Below are 13910 nucleotides of genomic sequence, written 5' to 3'. Positions count from 1 at the left end.
CCTCCAGCTTCCTGCACGGGGCAGCTGCCCCTGGAAGGGCCCAGGCACCTGGAGGGCCAAGGGGGGCAGGCAGGGAGCCAAAGGCACCTGGGGACCCTGTGGGGACAACCCCCAGTCCAACACAATCCATCCTCCAACAGCCCCCAGTGCCAGATCCCCCATCTCCTGCTGCCCCTCCCCTCCCAGAGCTTTCCCTGGGGGACACCCCAGAGCTGAGCCCGGCTGCAAACCCAACACGTGGGAGAACAAGGGGAACAAGGGACATGTGATCAGATGGCTGATTGGCATCTCAGGCACTGCAGACACTGGGGAGCACTGGGCAATGCTGATCACCTGCAGACAAGGCTGAGGGCTGGGGAATGGCTCAGCAGTGACAATTCCCACATCCACACAACCCGATACCCCTTTCCCCGCAGATGCCAAACCCGACCAAGATCCATGCCCGGAGCACTGTCCAGAGGAGAATATGCCCTGCCCTGCCCCTCATGCTGTCACACCTGCAGCCATGGAGCCCTCCCAGAGCACCTGGGTCATGGCCCTGGCTCTGGGCCCAGGCCAGCACTGACCCCGAGCAGGATATGCCCATCCCAGGCACATGGGGAAGTGGGCGCCTGTCCCCAGGCAGCCACTCGGAGCTAATTGGGGTAACAGAGGTGCCCTGTGAGGAGGAGGGGTGTTGGTGCCCTGCCAGCATCTCTGACAAGCCCTGTTTACCCAGGGCCTGAGGCACCAGGAGGACATTCAGACATCTTGGGCTTCCAGGAAGGAAAATCCACGGTGAAGTGGTTCTGAAGAGCTGTCTATGGCTGTGATTCCTGTTTGACATTCCAGGGCATTAGTGAAGGGTTCTGCACATCTCTTTCCCCAGGGACAATGTGGATCCATCAGAGAAGTCTTATGACTCAGCTGGGAAAACATTTCAGGCCACTGCCCTGACTGTTTGCTCAGGAACTCACCTAAGGAGGCGCAGGGCCCAAGGGGGAAGATTTTCCTAGGGGATTTTGCTGCTTTGTGCCCTTGGAGAAGACACCAGAGTGTCCTCATGGGGGATTCTTGACCAGATGGACAAGAGCTGTGACATCATTGGTGGGTGGGGTCACCTTGGAGAGAAATTGAGGAAGTGTCTGCAGGGCCCTAAATAGTGAATGAATGGATGAAGGAGATTCTCACTGTCCTGACCCACTATCCAGCAAAACCACATCCAAGGGAAGAGGCCTGGTGGAATCAGGGGGGAAGCAGACCTTGTTGAGCCTGGTGCACACTGGGCAGTGTGGGGTGATCCCCTGCTGGTGTCCCAGCTCTCAGTGCAATACCACCGCTCTGATGGACTGGATCATTAAGAAACAAAAGAAGTGATCAAGCTCAGGGGAGGAGGGGATCTGGTCGCACTTCTCTTGTCTGGGAGTTTCTCTCCGAGGGGGGACATTCCATGAGAATTGGGATGCAGTAAAGGACAGGGCTGAGGGCAGCTGCTCCCTCTCTCTCTGGGCTTCGGAGGAGGACGCTGGGAGCTGCTGCTTGGAAAAAGGAATTGGTTGCTGCGGGTGGCCAGAGCAGCTTCCCCAGGCAGGTGCTGTCAGGTGCCTGCAGCACTGAAAGCGTCTCCACTTGGGACTGCCTTGACAACTCCCCCAGCCCAGCAGATCCTGAGCCCGGATGGTGCAATCAAAGCCTCAGCAGAGGGACGAGAGGACTCCTCGCAGAGCAGATCCAGCTGGGTTTACTAAGGGAAAATCCAAGGGTCCAGGGGAAGTGAGGGTGCAGAGGGAAACAGGAGCAAGCAGGAACACAACATCTGCTGAAGGGAACCAGAGGCGAAGAGCCAGGAGCAGGACTGGGGCCAGGGTATATAACTGGAGGAAGGCAGGAGGGGTCAGGGTACAAATGATGCAATGGAGAAGGGAGCCAGGGCTGGAGATAAGGTGGGGTGACACAGGATGCACCAATAGGGGAGCAGCAATTTTTTGGAAAAAGAAGACAAAACACAGCAATTTCCTGGTGCCAAGTCTGTCACCACCCAGACCTGGTATTTGATGGCACTGCCCATGCCCAGATCTGGACATTTCCCTGTGCCACCACAGCCAAAGTGCAGCAATTTGCTGGCAAAGAAAGCCAAACCAGGCAAATACCTGGTGCCTACACCAGCCCAATCTTGTGTTTGCAAACACCACCAGTGCCCAGATCTGGAATTTTTCAGATGCCTGCACAGCATAATTCCAGCAGTTTGCTGGCACAGAAAGTTAACATTTGACAATTTCTCAGTGTCAGCACATTCCCTTCCAAAATCTGGTGTGCGCTGGTGTTGAAGATTGCAATGCAAGATGTTTTCCATTACCATCTGTATGGCAGATTACCTTTGTCAAGTAGGCAGTTTGCTTTATCTCTCTCTTTGAGTGACCACATTCACACCTCCCTGGGAGGGGACATCTGCTGATAACAGACTATTGAATGTCACTGCATGACTGATAAGAACGATAACATCCCATTGTGAGATGTTCCGCCCAGAGGGAGGAGCCAAGCATTGCTACCCAGATATAATCCAGAGGTTTTTGAGACACCGGCACGGCTTTCTCCACGGGATTCCCCAGAGGAACAGCAGCTGTCTCTTCTACCACTGGGTCTTCAGAGGAAGAATACATCCTTCTCTACAGATCCCCCCCGCTCCAGCAGAACCACATCTGACGCTTCAGGAGGGCGTCAGCCACATTTCCAATTGGACTGCCACCAACACCCTGACCCACAGGGTGTCAGGTTGGGTTCTGACTCTGTCAGTGATGTTCTAGTGTACTGCATTGTTTATTTTATCTTTTTTTTTTTCCTATTAAAGAACTGTTATTTCCTGCTCCCATATTTTTGCCTGAGAGCCCCTTAATTTAAAATTGATAGCAATTCGGAGGAGTGGGGAGGGTTTACATTCTCCATTTCAGGGGAAGCTCTTGCCTTCCTTAGCAGACTCCTGTCTTTCCAAACCAAGACAGATTTTGGCGCCTAACGTGCGGCTGGAGGGCACAGAAACAAAAAAGGAATAACAGTTCTTGAATAATCTAATTTTTGTGTGTAGCTATAGAAACCTCATTATGAGACGCCATGTGGTCCAGCTGGCCCTGGTTTGGGTGGCACGTGATCATGGCTGTATTTCTCCCATTTATAGGCCCTTATCTAAACATTGGTCTTATAACCAAGGCTACTGTGTCTGTTATCCGGTTTGTTTTATGGGTGAAAAAGGTGAGGAATTAATGGATTTTTAACTTCCTCTGGAAAGCAGGCACACAGATTCACAGCTGTCACACACTAACAGTATGTTTTTGAGGTTTCTTTAATAATGGCACCTGCTATAAGGAAATGACACCAGGTGAAATCTTCTCCCAACCCTTCAGCCATCTCTTTGGGTCTGCCCCACCAGTTTTTGAAGGGTTCAGATCCACTCTAAATATTAATGATATCATACAGTGGCTGGTGTTGCTGATAGGCCTGCTCTATTTAACATTTAAAGAGAAGGGGTGACTAACCTGGATAAGCACCCTGACACCAACCCCAGAATCTAATACGCCATCAGAGTCTAGGGATGCTGCTGCCCCAGATCCTGACCCTGCCCCACATCCCACCCCAGATGTGAACTACCCAGATTGGCTGGGGGGTCTGGTGAAGGAGATACGTGAGATGGGCCGGATGCTGAAGGAATACACTTCCCCAGCTGGTGAGAAGCCCTTCCTCTGCCTTGAAGAGGGAAAGTCTAATAGTGCGGCAGCAGAACCCACAGATGTTACAACTGTCCAGGTTCCGGCTGAATTGCAAAGGCAGACACAGCCAGCAGCAGTTGCCCCTCTAGAAACAAAGAGATCTAAGACAAAAGCAGAGCACCCAGATAAAAGAAGGCCCTCACAACCCACAGGGGAGCCAGAGGTTGCGATCATCACTGAGTCCCTGACGTACAAAAGTCTCCGTAATCTGTGCAAAGACATTGTATGACAGGGACGTGAGGCTTATACAACCTGGCTACTTCGCATCTGAGATCTTATGAGTACAAGCGTCCAGCTGGATGATGGTGAGGCAAGGAATTTGGGACCCTTGACCCACGACTCAGGTATCAATCAGATTGTTGTAAAGGAGCCATGGTCTCTTTCCCTCTGGGAGCAGCTTTTAATGAGTGTCAGAGAGAGGTTTGTCCACAGGGAGAGAATGCAGGACCAGCACCATAGAATGTACTGGAAGACCCTTGAGGAAGGGATTCAACAGCTGAGAGAAGTGGCAGTATTGGAGGGACACTTTGGGAGGGATGGACAGCATGATAATGACCTCGACAAAGTCAGGTGCACAGGGCAAATGTTGTGGAGACTGGCAAACCTGGGACCATCCCAATACACCACCTTTATTGCAACAATTAATGCTGATAACAACCAAGAGACAGTGGGTTCTGTAGCTAACAAGCTTAAGAATTATGAAAATATGATCAATGGACTGATGCAGGCTCATGTCTCTGCTGTGATTAAGGATATCAAAGAGGAGATGAGGGAGGTGGTGAGGGAAGAGGTGAGGAGGAGCAATTCCCACATTGCACCGCTGTGAGTCACAGGCCCCAGAGTCAGAGCCCAACATTCCCCAGCTAGAGAGAGGGGGGGTACACCCCACGGGCTGACCTGTGGTTTTTTCTGCGTGACCATGGGGAAGACATGGGAAGGTGGGATGGAAAATGCACTTCTGTCCTGGCAGCACGGGTGCGTCAGCTCAAGGAGGGAAACACAAATCAAGGGAACTCCAGTAAAGTGAAGGTAGCCTCAACCTCCCATGACCGAGCTGCTGAGTATGATCTGTCAGATCCCCTGGAAGGTACCTCTACCATGAATACCCAGGGTTAGAGGGGTCCTGCCTCCAGCCAGTGAGAGGCACGGGAAAACCGGATTTTCTGGATGGTGTGGATCCGATGGCCGGGCACATCAGAACCACAAAAGTACAATGCTTTAGTTGATACTGGTGCACAGTGTACCCTAATACCATTGGGACATGTGGGGGCAGAACCTATTTCCATTGCCTGGGTGACGGGGGGATCACAGCAATTGACCCTGTTAGAAGCTGAGGTGAGCCTGACTGGGAAAGAGTGGATAAAACATCCTATTGTGACTGGCCCAGAGGCCTCGTGTATTCTGGGCATAGGTTTCCTCCTGAACGGCTATTACAAAGACCAAAGGGACTCAGATGGGCTTTTGGCATAGCTGCTGTGGAGGCAGAAAACACCAAGCAGTTGAACACTTTGCCTGGACTATCAGAAAACCCATCTGCAGTAGAACTCCTGAAGGTGGAAGAGCAAAGACCACCAATTGCCACCTAGACAGTGCATCGCCGGCAGTATCAGATGAATCAAGATGCCATGATCCCCATCCACAAAATGATCCGTGAGCTGGAGAGCCAAGGGGTGGTCAGCAAGACCCACTCACCCTTCAACAGCCCCACTTGGCCTGTGCACAAGTCTGACAAAGAATGGAGATTGACAGTGGACTATCGTGGCTTGAATGAAGTGACTCCACCACTGAGCGCTGCTGTGCCAGATATGCTGGAACTCCAGTACAAGCTTGAGTCCAAGGCAGCAAAGTGCTTTGCCACCATTGACATTGCTAACACATTTTTCTCCATTCCTTTGGCAGCAGAATGCAGGCCTCAGTTTGCTTTCACCGTGAGGGGAGTGCAGTATACCTGGAACCGACTGCCCCAGGGGTGGAAGCACAGCCCCACCATCTGCCATGGACTGATCCAGGCTGCACTGGAAAAGGGTGAGGCTCCAGAGCACCTGCAGTACATCGATGACATCATTGTGTGGGGGAACACGGCAATGGAAGTATTTGAGAAAGGAGAGAGGATCATCAGGATTCTGCTAGAAGCCAGCTTTGCTATCAAGAAGGACAAAGTCAAGGGACGGGCCTGAGAGACCCAGTTCCTGGGAGTAAAGTGCCAAGACGGACTGCATCAGATTCCCACTGAGGTCATCAACAAAATCACCGCGATGTCTCCACCAACTAGCAAGATGGAAACACAAGATTTCCTGGGTGCCATAGGTTTTGGAGAATGCACATTCCTGAATACAGTCAGATTGTGAGCCTTCTTTACCTGCAAGAGGAACGAGTTCCACTGGGGTCCTGAACAGCAACAAGCCTTTGCCCAGATCAAGCAGGAGATCGCTCATGTGATTGCCCTTGGCCCAGTCAGGACAGGAGCAGAGGTGAAGAATGTGCTCTACTCTGCAGCTGGGAACCATGGCTTGTCCTGGAGCCTTTGGCAGAAGGTGCCTGGGGAGACTCGAGGCCAACCACTGGGATTTTGGAGTCAAAGATACAGACGGTCTGAAGCCAACTCCACTCCCACAGAGAAGGAAATCTTGGCTGCCTATGAAGGAGTCCAGGCTGCCTCAGAGGTGACTGGTACAGAAGCACAACTCCTCCTGGCACCCTGACTACCGGGGCTGGGGTGGATGTTCAAAGGCGAGGTTCCTTCCACCCACCATGCCACTGACATGACATGGAGTAAATGAATTGCTGTTATCACAGAGTGCTCCTGTGTTGGAAACCTGAATCGCCCTGGGATTCTGGAAATAATTACAAACTGGCCCAAAGGTGAGAACTTTTGTCTGACTGATGAAGAGGAACAAGGACCAGTGACACGTGCTGAAGAAGCTCCTCCCTAAAACCAACTGCCACAAGAGGAAACACGCTACGCTCTTTTCACTGATGGTTCCTGTCTCATCACAGGGATGAACCAGAAGTGGAAAGCAGCCGTATGGAGCCCCACCCGACAGGTTGCACAAGCTACCAAAGGAGAGGGTGGATCAAGTCAACTTGCAGAACTCAAAGCTCTTCAGCTGGCCCTGGACATTGCTGAGAGAGAGAAATGGCCAAAGCTCTACCTTTATACTGATCCATGGATGGTAGCCAATGCTCTTTGGGGCTGGTTGGAAAGGTGAAAAAAAGCCAACTGGCAGCCTAGGGGAAAACCCATCTGAGCTGCTGATGAGTGGAGAGACGTTGCCGCTCGGTTAGAGAAGCTACCTGTGAAAGTCCACCATGTGAATGCTCATGTTCCCAAGAGTCGGGCTAATGAGGAACACCGAAACAACGAGCAGGTAAATCAGGCAGCAAAGATAGAGGTGTCAAAGATAGACTTAGATTGGCAACATAAGGGGGAGTTGTTCTTTGCTCAATGGGCCCATGATGCCTCAGGTCATCAGGGTAGAGATGCCACCTATAAGTGGGCACGAGACCAAGGGGTGGATCTAACCATGGACAGTATTTCTCAGATTATCCATGACTGAGACGTGTGCTGCCATCAAGCAGGCCAAGCGAGTGAAGCTGCTCTGGTAAGGTGGGTGGTGGTCCAAGTACAAGTATGGGGAGGCCTGGCAGATTGACTCCATCACACTGCCCCAGACACGCCAGGGCAAGCGCTACGTGCTGACCATGGTGCAAGCCACCACTGGATGGTTGGAAACCCACCCTGTGCTTCACGCCACTGCCTGGAACACCATCCTGGGCCTGGAAAAGCAAATCCTGTGGAGACATGTCACCCCTGAGTGAATTGAGTCAGAAAATGAGACCCATTTCAAGAATGGCCTTATCAATGCTTGGGCCAGGGTACATGGTATTGAATATATCATATTCCTTATCATGCACCAGCTGCCGGGAAAGTTGAACAGTGTAACAGACTACTTAAAACAACCCTGAAGGCACTCAGGGGGGGACTTTTAGAAATTGGGAAATGAACTCAGCAAAAGCCAGCTGGACGGTCAACACCAGAAGCTCCATAAATTGAGCTGGTCCTGCCCAGTCTGAACCCCTGCACACAGTGGATGGAAATAAAGTCCCTGTTGTACACATGAAAGGTATTTTAGGAAGGACTGTTTGGATTGATCCCATCTCAGGCAAAGACAAAACCATCCATGGAATTGTTTTTGCTCAATGACCTGTTTACACTTGGTGGGTAATGCAGAAAGATGGAGAAAGCCATTGTGTACAACAGGGAGACCTAGTCTTAAGTGAGAACTGTGTGAAATATTTTTGTTGTTGTTGTTGTTGTTTGGTTTTTTTTTTTTTTGTGGTGCAGATGGAAATAGAAAAAAGGGTGGATAATGTTGAAGATTGCATGCAAGATGTTTTCCATTACCATCTGTATGGCAGATTACCTTTGTCAAGTGGGCAGTTTGCTTTATCTCTCTTTGAGTGACCACATTCACACCTCCCTCGGGAGGGGACATCTGCTGATAACAGACTATTGAATGTCACTGCATGACTGGTAAGAATGATAACATCCCATTGTGAGATGTTCCGCCCAGAGGGAGGAGCCAAGCATTGCTACCCAGATATAATCCAGAGGTTTTTGAGACACAGGCACGGCTTTCTCCACGGGATTCCCCAGAGGAACAGCAGCTGTCTCTTCTACCACTGGGTCTTCAGGGGAAGAATACATCCTTCTCTACAGATCCCCCTTGCTCCAACAGAACCACAAATGATACTTCAGGAAGTCTGCAGCCACATTTTCAATTGGACTGTCACCAACACCCTGACCCACAGGGCGTCAGGTTGGGTTCTGACTCTGTCAGTATTGTTCTGGTGTACTGCATTGTTTTATTTCATCCTTTAATTTTTTTCTTTTCCCCCTTAAAGAACTGTTATTTCCTGCTCCCATATTTTTGTCTGAGAGCCCCTTAATTTAAAATTGATAGCAATTCGGAGGGGTGGGGAGGGTTTACATTCTCCATTTCAGGGGAGGCTCCTGCCTTCCTTAGCAGACTCCTGTCTTTCCAAAGCAAGTCACCAATGAACTCCTACCAAATTCGGTGAAACAAATTTATTGGTAAAGGCCGCCTGGCTTATTGCTTGAAACCTGGCTCCCCGGTTGCAGACGGGGCAAAGAGCTCCGGAGTGGAGTGACCACCCACTCCGTTCTCGCCGTAAATGTGGCCCCAATTCGATGGCTCAAAATCCGGATTTTGTCCTTAGGGGGGCGTGGGTGGGTGGTCTGGGGGCTGCCAGTACGCCTGTGCAGGGTATCGGTGGGCACTCAGACTCAGATCCTAGCCTCCCACGAGACACTGAACTGTTTGTGCTTGGTGAGGGAAGCGGCAAAAAGGTGAGTGAAGGCACACCAGAGGCATTGCCTCTAGTGCCTGGGGAACACGGAGGGCAGTCACCGGATAACATGGTGAAGGTGACTGTTCCTGACAAAAATCCACCTTGTCCCTGTTGTGTGGTACCCGGGTAAACTCTGTGTTAAGCCTGATTGAACATCTAAAGGAGTCGCACTGGAAAAGGAGGGTTTGCTTTCGGTGTGCCAAGTGTGTAAAGGAAAATATTAACTATCATAGTGTTATTTGTCATTTTGCAAAATGCAGAGGTCCAGAAACTGAAAGGGTTCCAGCTGGAGAGTGGATATGTGAAGTATGCGTCAGAGACTTCAGAACCAAAATTGGCCTGGGACAACACAAAAGATTGGCACACCCATTGATAAGAAACCAAAGGATCATTACTTCCCAACTGAAAGAAACATCAAATCCAGGAGCCCACAAAAGATGCTGGACAAAAGAGGAGGAAGAACTGCTGATAAGACTGGAGGCACAGTTTGAGGGAAACAAAAACATTAATAAACCTATCGCCGAACACATAACAACAAAAACAGCTAAGCAAATTAGTTACAAACTGGGATGCACTATCACCGGGTAGCTGTGTAACATCACAGAGAAGGCTGTGACATCACAGAACAGATTGTGACATCACAGGGTGACTTTGTGACATCAGACTTCTGTGGCATCACAGCACTGCTGTATGACATCACAAGGGGACATAGAGTTGGTTCTGTGACATCACAGGGTCAGTGTGACATCACAGGGTCAGTGTGACATCACAAGGGCTGTGTGACATCACAGATGGCTGTGTGACATCACAGGGTCAGTGCGACATCACAGGGGCTGTGTGACATCACGGGAGCTGTGTGAGGTCACTGGGAAGGTCACTCTGCCCCGGTGAAGCCATTCATTACAATGAACAGTAGTTTCTGAGAAAGAAAAGAATTAAAAGACCTGAGGAATAAAAGAATTAAAAGACACTCTATCAAGGGAAACACAGAAGTTAATAAATAACCTAAAATACATTGTTTGGGAAAACTTTGATTAGATAAGTTAATAAATAATCTAAAATACACTCACAAAAGAAACTTTGGAATTAGAATATTTGAAGAAGCGAAAGTAGAAGCCAAAAAGTTAAGGTGACCTGCCAAGCCGTCAGAATCAAGCCAAGTGCAACAGTGATTTCTGCCAAGTCATGGAAAAACATGCCAAGGATGACAGGAAAATGCCCAAATTAGGAGAAGCTTAAAATTTAACCAAGGAAGACCAAGAGTTCCCGGAAGACTCCGCCTATATTCCTACCTGCCTATGAATATGCATGTAATAAATGATGTAATTCTTGTTCAAAATTGTATAAAAACCTGCTTTTGCTGTACCTAATTTAGAAATCCACTTGGTGATTTCTCCAACGCGTTGTCAATAAATACCTCCTGCCTATAGACCTCAAATCTAGTCTCTGGGCAGCTTATTATCGCCTTTTTGGGGCAAAATTCGGCATCACCGGCTCCCCTCACAGTTCCCCCCAGAGCAGTCCAATCCTGCTCATGCACAGCGGGGTCCCCTGTCCCCCCGGGTCCCCCCGCCCCCGGCCCCGCAGCCTCCCCCAGAGGATGTTCCACGAGATCGACCCCCGAGCCTGACACAGGGACGGGGGGCCGGGGCCCTGGGGGTGGCACAGGGGGACAGGGACCCCCCGGCAGTGTCCCTGTGTCCCCCAGGACCAGAGCCTGGGCCAGGGCTCCTTCACCCTGTTACAAACGAGGGCTTGAGAGCGCTGAAAAAATCTCCAGCAAGGGAGCAGCAAAAACCAGATTTAATATTAAGGGACAGCAGCACAAAGTTCCTTCGCAAGAGTCACTCTGCTCCTGACTGGACACTTCAGGGACACCAGGGAAACAAAGCAACAACAAAACCAAACAGAAATCAGGCAATCAAATCAGAAATTAACCCACAACTGTCCCTCTGTGTGTGTGTGTGACACAAGGACAGTGAGGGCAAGGATCAAAGGAATATGGCCTAAAAGCTTAACAGAGCTCAAACTTAACAGGACTTAACTTATATCTTAACCTTAACTGATACTTTCAACTTCACAATTTAGCAAAAGAGCAGAGCGTAACAGCATTCAACCTAAATAAAACCTTTTGACTTTGCAATTTTACAAAGGAATAAAACTTTACAATATTTTGCTTAGTTTATAACTTACACTAAAGGTAGCAACTTAGCAAAAGAACACCTTAGCAAAAGAACAACTCTTAGCAGCAATTAACTTCACTTAGGCCTTGTGATTTAACCTTTCCTACAGGCCTGACTGACTCAGCTATCCAAGGCGCTCAAACTCCTCAGAGAGCAGCATTTCTGCCACATTTCCCCAGCACAGGCACTCCTGTGGGCACATTGACACAAAGACTCAGTGCAAGGCACCTGTGAGCAATTCCCATGAGGGCACGGAATGCTCAGTGAGGATGCTTTGGCATCTTCCCAGTGAGCAGAGTGCTAAGCCTGGAGGAGTGGGGGGATCGGCCCAGGCTCTGTGGTTGTTCAGGATCCCCAAGTTCAGCAAACAGGAGAGTTCCTGGCTGGGAAAGGCCCCACCCAGAGGGAGTCGCTGGCCCAGGAGAGCTCCAAGGGCTCCTTTTGGAGCGCTGTGTGCAGGGCCCCAAGAGAGGGGCTTCAGTCCCAGCAATGGTTCATCCTGGACGTACTTTGCATCAACAGCTTTCTTTGGCAGGCTGAGAACAGGGATGTTTTGCCACGGAGGGAACAAAAACAGTTCCCAGGGCTGCTGCTAAAGGAACCAGGAGCTGGTTGGGCAGCAGCAGTGGCTGGAGCAGTGTTTGTGATGAGCTACAGAGGAGCTGAGCCCAGGGGCTGTTGGCCAAGGCCGAGGCCCAAGGAGCATTTCTCAGCTGGCAGGGCGGCCTGAGAAGGGGAGGGGGGAATGCAGCAGCACAGGGCCCATGGAACCAAGGGACCATTGAGACACTGTGGAGCCTTGTGACACCAAGGGACCATTGTGACACTGTGGGACCCTGTGACAACAAGGGAGCATTGTGACACTGGGCCTCATGGAATCATGGAGAGCACTGTGACATTGCTGGGCCTCATGGATCCAAGGGGACTGTACTGACGCTGTGTGGCTCCATGGAATGTAGGGATCATTGTGACACTGAGAGGCCTCATCAAAACAAGGGGCCATTGTGACAGCGTGGGGCTGCATGGAACCATGGAGACCATTCGGACACTTTGGGGTGGTATGGAACCAAGGGGCCATGGTGACACTGAGGGGCACCGTGGAAACACAGAGATCATTGTGACACTCAGGGGACTCATGAAAACATGGAAACCATTGTGACGCTGTGAAGCCTCATGGAATCAGTGAGACCATTGTGATCCTGGGAGGACCATTGTGATATTGTGGAGCCTCATGAAACCAAGAGGCCTTTGTGACACTGCAGGGCTGCATGGAACCAAAGGTCCATTGTGACACTGCAGGGCCTCCTGCAATCAGTGGTCCATTGTGACACTGGGTAACCAAAGGAGACCATTGTGACACTGCAGGGCTGCATGGAACCAAAGCTCCAGGGTGACACAGAGTGGCCTCCTGTCATCAGTGGTCCATAGTGACACTGCGGAGCAAAAGGAGACCATTGTGACACAGCAAAACCCCAGGGTCCAAAGGTCCATTGTGACATTCCAGACCTCATGGAACAGAGGAGTCCAGTGACATTGTGGGGCCTGGGGAGCCACAGAGACCATTGTGACACTGCAAGGGCTCATGGAATCCTTGGGACCATTGTGACACTGTGGGGCCTTATGACACCTGGGGGCCACTGTGACATTTTGGGACCCCATTGAACCTGGGGGCCAGTGACACTGCAGGTCTTCTTGCAATCAAGGGGCCATTGTGACACTGCTGGAACCCATGGAATCAAGTCACCATTATGACACTGCGGGGCCCCATGGATCCAAGGAACCATTGTGACAATATGGAGCCCCATAAAACCAAGGAAACACAGAACAAGTCTGGCTGCTTTGGCCTCCCATAGACTGCCTGACTGGTCCAACTGACCTTTGCATGTTGAGTGTCACTTCTCATCTGCTGCTGAAACACTGAGGCTCTGTGCTTTCCTTCCCAATGGAAAAGAACTGCCCTTCTGCTCCAGGCACCCATGGCCAGAATTGGGATTTCACCTCCAAAGGTCCTTATATCCAGGGATTCTTCCAATAGGAATATTGCCAGGATAAGTCTGGCAGGCAGTGGTTTCACAAGGGTCACCTCTCATCCGTCCCCAAAACATTGGGAAAGGCTCCATGCTCTCCTTCCTAAGGAAAGAACTGTCCTGCTTCTCCAGGTGCCCATGGCTGAGATTGGGTTTCCACCTCCAAAATTCCCTAAATCCAAACTCTGCAATTACTGACAAGTCTAGCTGGCCTTGGCCTGCTGAGGCTCTCACTTGCCTTCCAAACCTTGAGGCTCTGTGCTTTCCTTCCCATGGAAAAGAACTGTCCTTCTCAGCCAGGTGCCCATGGCCACAATTGGGATTTCACCTCCAACACTGCCTGTTGTGACAGACTGGAGGAGATCGTCTGCTCTAAACATTTTGTGTGTGTAGGGGGGAGGAAGGGGCAGGTCCAGCCTTGCCCTGCCCTGTAAGCACAGCCCTTCCCTGCCCTGTGACCCCAAGGGGCCTCCAGTGGGTTTACGGTTTCTACCTGAACCGCGGCACACTGAATCCCCAGCACTGCCATCCCACCCTGGGCACTGGGGCCCTCTTGGCTCTACTCAGTGCTGCTGCTGTACTCGGGG

The sequence above is a fragment of the Melozone crissalis genome, unplaced genomic scaffold (genome assembly GCF_028551555.1).
Source record: "Melozone crissalis strain CALT ecotype California unplaced genomic scaffold, PUWL_Pcris_2 ptg000201l_1, whole genome shotgun sequence".
NCBI classification, from domain to species: domain Eukaryota; kingdom Metazoa; phylum Chordata; class Aves; order Passeriformes; family Passerellidae; genus Melozone; species Melozone crissalis.
Note: the sequence above shows the minus strand (reverse complement) of the source record.